The following is a 6,022-nucleotide window of genomic DNA, read 5'->3' as shown; positions in this document are numbered from 1 at the left end:
CTCGATTTAATCTCGGATTTAATCCTTCATCTACAGTTGTTGTCTTGCTTAACGGCATCTTTAACATCTATGGTATGAATACAAAACAGGTGTGTGCTTTAATACATTATAAACAACAACCAACTAAAATAACCGGAACATACTTAGAATGAATAAGTAGGTAAAAATATGCATAATACAATAATACAGTACTTTAAAAAATATTTCCCCCGGACGGATCTGTATTTGCACCAGATGTAAGTTTCGTCTACAAAAGAGTTAAAAAGGCCGAAAAAAGTACAAAAGCATCAATTAAGTGAAGGTCAAAGTAAATATTTATATAAATTAACTTACCTGCTTTTAAGCCTCGCGTATGTCAACGACTGATCAAACGAAGTCATTGAGCATAGCGAAAATGTCGTACATATAAAAAAAATGTTGAATAAATTTACACTTCAGTTACAGCATTTAAAAAAAACAACGTCAAGCATTAGTGATGCTAAAAAGAAATAAAATAAATATCCTAAAATTTTGTTAACAAAATTTGTCTCTCATTCAATGTATTCATTCAAATTATAAAAATTACCAAAAAATAAAAAATAAAAAAATTATAACCAAAAACTATAACAAGTGATGTTTATTCAAGCCTTACTTGCAAATACGGCATTCATATTCATTATACATTTCATAAAATTTTAAATTATACCCTAACAATACATTTTCAAATTTAAGTGAATTAATTAATTTTACGAAAAAGATTATTTGGTAGGTCAAACAAGTGTACTGTCTAGTCTAACTGTAAACAGTATGTCATGGTTGGTCTTGTTTTGTGTAAAATTAATGCTATAACACTTTCATTATTATTTTTCTTTAAAATTTTTAAATTTAAAGTGTACAATACGTGTAGCTAATTGCAAAGCACATACACGTTTTTCACTTTAATTGAGGGTAGAAGAGAAATCATGCAACTCATCTGTTAAATCAAAGTACTGAAGTACTGAACATCGGAAGTCCGCAAGTTCTTGTGAAAGGTCACTAGCATTTGTCTCAGAAAAACAAAATCACATTTCTAAACATGAAAAAAAATCACATCTCTATACTCGAGGAAAAAATCACATGTCTATACCTGAAAGTGAGGTTTATGTACAGAGATATTTTTTTTTCTGAGACAAGTTCATGTGTGGATGATGAATACATGACAGGGAATTCAACCTCATCGTGATAACAATTATATTGATATATTGATACAAATCAGTATAGTCTGGTTTGTTGTTATATATTACATAATTATTTGTATATAACAGTTACATGTATATAATGTTCATTCATTTGTATATTATTTATTCTACTATTCTAATAATAGTGCAGTGGAAGTGCATGGTGGACGCTCTGTTTTTAATAATTCGACATCTGACAGCTCTATTATCAGGACAACTAGGATCAAAGCCTACTCTGACTAAGACAACTCAGGCCAATTTAAAGACAATTCGGACCCCTTTTATAGAGAGTTCAGACTAGTTTGTAACACTTGTCAGACAAGTGGTTCTTCGTTGTTCTTACGTTTACTGATTTTTGTTTTTGTTTGACAATGTTTCTGTCTAGATTTTTTCTCTCAGTTTATCCAAACTAACCATCTTAACTTGCTGAGTCAACTTGTCAATTTGACGCATTTCAATAAGTTCTGTAACTATATGTTGTTTAATCATGGCCTAACGACAATAAACGATATCAATAAATAAAAATACAACAGCAAATATCTTTAAATGCAATGAAAATATAAATCAGTTATATATTCGTCTTAATATTATACGGGCCCTTTAGTTGTTGTAATAAATAATCCTAAAATCTTTCAAAATGATTGAAATATCTTTTACCGCCAGGGCCAAAGGGTAATTTTCGACTATCGTTAGCGTCGATCAACTTGATCAAATTTTATATTATGGTTTGAAAATCCTTATTTGTCAGATATCTCAATAATTTAGATATTACCGTTATAATAAAAAAAAAATATAAGCGGACTTCTCTTGAACTGAATTTTGATGTGGGTAGTGTTATGCATTTACTTTCTACATTGGCTAGATGTATAGGGTGAGGATTGAGATCTCATAAACATGTTTAAACCCGCCGCATTTTTGCGCCTGTCCCAAGTCAGGAGCCTCTAGCCTTTGTTAGTCTTGTATTATTTTTAATTTTAGTTTCTTCTGTACAATTTGGAGTTTAGTATGACGTTCATTATCACCGAACTAGTATAATATATTTAATAAGAAGCCAGCTGAAAGACGCCTTCGGGTGCGGGAATTTTTCGCTGCATTGAAGACCTGTTGGTGACCTTCTGCTATTGTCTGTTCTATGGTCGGGTTGTTGTCTCTTTGACACATTCCCCACTTCCATTTTCAATTTCATTATTCGTCAAAATTAGTTGATTTTTAGCCCTTTTTTGTAAATTTTTGTTATCTTTTACAAAAATCTTCTCCTCTGAAACCACTATGACAAATTTAACCAAACTTGTCCACAATCATCATTAGGGTATCTAGTTTAAAAATGTGTCCGATGACCCCGCCCGTGAACCAAGATGGCCAACAAGGCGAAAAATAGTACAATGTGTAAAATGCAGTTTTTGGCTCATATCTCTGAAACCAAAGCATTTTAAATTAGAGCAAATCTTTGTAAAAATTTGATAAATTGATGCAAAATATTTTCCACTGTAACTACTGGGCCAAGTACATTATAGATAGAGATAATTGTAAGCAGCAAGAATGTTCAGTAAAGTAAGATCTACAAACACATCACCTCACCAAAACACAATTTTGTCATGAATCCATCTGTGTACTTTGTTTAATATGCACAGAGACCAAGGTGAGCGATACAGGCTCTTGAGAGCTTCTAGTTAAATCGTTTTCTGGATTAAAAAATGACAGTAAATTAAGCTGCCTTCAACATAATAAACATGCATTACTTAGATATAGGAAGATGTGGTGTGAGTGCCAATAAGACAACTCTCCATCCAAATAACAATCTACAAAAGTAAACCATTATAGGTCAATGTACTACTTACTTAGTCCTTGCTATGCTTTATGGCACATAGGGCAAGGAAATCAGACCATAGAAACAGATGTAAGTAGTCCATTGCTTATATTCTTTTAAAACGAGTTCCATTTCTATTGTTTAGAATTTCAACTAGAAATCCGCCTGAATATATGGGTTTCTATGGTTTCTTGTTCACAATACACACTTAAGCTTTATTTTTTGATTGTTTGATTACATGTATTACCTTTTATATTAACTTAAGCATTTAAATGTATTGACCCTAAGAACTTCGTTTTAATATTCTTTTTTTAAAGTAGAGGGATGTCTGTGAACCCTATTTTAGATTAAATTCAACTTTTTTGTGAAAAAATGATTTTTTTTTATTTCTGAAGAAATAAGTTTGATATATAATACATGTATCATGTAAAACTATTTTACATCATTTAAACTTATCCACTTTGTAGGTATAAGCTTTGATAATAATTGAAACATGACACATCATTTACAACGAAATATTTTCATATTTCTTAAGAATAAATTGTAAACTGATATTATAAAAAAAATCGCCAACGCGAAATTTATTACATGTACATGTATCGCCCACGTCACAAACATTTGTAAAATACCGTTTTAAATTACATAATTTGACAAGATTTAAACATTTAATTTATTGTTAAAAAGACCACAATATACTGACCGACTCTAAAAAAGCAACACTCATTTTGTAGAATTCTTTTTACCAATACAAAAAGAAGATGTGCTATGATTGCCAATGAGACAACTGTCCACAAGAGACCAAAATGACACAGACATTAACAACTATAGGTCACCGTACGGCCTTCAACAATGAGCAAAGCCCATACCGCGTAGTCAGCTATAAAAGGCCCCGATAAACATTGTAAAACAATTCAAACGAGAAAACTAACGGCCTTATTTATATAAAAATGAACGAAAAACAAATATGTAACACATACACAAACGACAACCACTGAATTACAGGCTCCTGACTTGGGACAGGCACATGCATAAATAATGTGGCGGGGTTAAACATGTTAACGGGATCCCAACCCGTCCCCTAACCTGGGACAGTGGTATAACAGTACAACATAAGAACGAACTATAAAATCAGTTGAAAAAGGCTTAACTCATCAGATGGACAAAAATAAAGTGGACGAGGCCGGGTACTTATACATCCCGACACAAAAAGACACAATGAACAGATCTGAGAGTACTCGCAGTTATCAAATCATGTTTGATCCTCATACAACTACTATTCATGCTTATCATACTTCTTTCTCTGCCAAAAAAATCAACATCTGACTTACCATTCGTTATTAAACATACCAGAAGATTATTTAGATCGCACGAATTTCAAAAAGAGACATTTCGAACCAATAAAAGATTTTTACATTTTTTTTTTAGTTCTTTTAATCCTTGGACACACTTAAGGATGTTCGCTACTCTGTTTAAAAATAACAAGCCTTTTAAAAAACTGTTATGAATTGAAAGCATATAAATAAAGAATCAATAAAAGCAGAAAAAAATGGAGGGTCCGCATGCTTGTTTTCGAGATATAAGCCATAGAAAATTTAGCGGGAAATAATTCTGTCTAGACTTTTCATACATTTAACATTGGCACCTTTTTTGTTCCAAAAACTATGAAAAAATAACAAGGATTTTATAAGATTTTGAAATATTGCTTTTTGAACTGTATGTAATAAAATTATGGAAAGAAAAGTATGGGTTAGTGGTCAACATTTTGCAATGACAATACATGGATAAACCCAGAGTATTCCGTAAATCTGGCAAAAAATTAAAAAAAAAAGAGGAGCAAACATCCTTAAATCAGTTAGAAAATGTTGCATCTCCAAATTTCCAACACTGAAGAAAAAGAAAAACTGAATCAACCCATTAAAATTCTGCAAACTGGAAAGCTGCAACCAGACAATTTGACGTCAGAAACTCGCCTTTCGACAATATTACCGATAGACGGAATTTGTTGAAGATAATCAATAACCAGATCAACACGTAGTGACAATACAACGTCAACATAATTTGATTACGCAACGTCATTTGCGAGACAGACCTCTACAACACGTAGTGACAATACAACGTCAATAGAATTTGATTACGCAACGTCATTTGCGAGGCAGACCTGATCAACACGTAGTGACAATACAACGTCAATAGAATTTGATTACGCAACGTCATTTGCGAGGCAGACCTGATCAACACGTAGTGACAATACAACGTCAATAGAATTTGATTACGCAACGTCATTTGCGAGACAGACCTGATCAACACATAGTGACAATACAACATCAATAGAATTTGATTACGTAACGTCATTTGCGAGACAGACCTACGGCCGCAACGTCAAATTGCTGAATACCATTTTGCACAGATTTATGACATAAATGTTTCCCATTAACCGAACTGCCAAAGAATAGACTGCAGAAAAATCATTTAAAACCTTAATCTTTCAACCGTATAATTGCCAAAACCCATTGTAATGGGTGGAACAATGGTAAAATCAGAATGTGCAAAACAGAACCTAAAATGTGCCGAACAGAATTGGTTGACCTTTCTGATAATCATTTTAGCGTTTGTTACAGACAGTCATTGTTTTTGACGGTGACGCGTTCATTGATCAAGGGAAATCCAGGGTTTCAGTGTACTAGTTATACCACAACATTTACATATTGAAAATGACGTAATCAATTCAAGTTTCGAACTGGCATTTTTGTTTTAAACATTGAAGTAATGAAAGAACTATCTGTTCATAAGTGTTTTTTTTTTAAATTGCATATTTGAAAACGGAAATTAAAAAGAATAATCTAGTGTTGCGTTTCTAAAGTCGGTCAGTATATTTAAGTCGGTTAGGCAGAAGATTCGAATACAAAAGTATAATCATATTAAAAAATGTACGACTTCCAATTATTATATACCGCCCGTGTTTGTAAAGTGTGGAACTATTGATACGGAAAATGAATAAATGCTAAGTGTATTTCGTGCA

The sequence above is a fragment of the Mytilus galloprovincialis genome, chromosome 5 (genome assembly GCF_965363235.1).
Source record: "Mytilus galloprovincialis chromosome 5, xbMytGall1.hap1.1, whole genome shotgun sequence".
Taxonomy (NCBI): Eukaryota; Metazoa; Mollusca; class Bivalvia; order Mytilida; family Mytilidae; genus Mytilus; species Mytilus galloprovincialis.
This window is presented reverse-complemented; position numbering follows the sequence as displayed.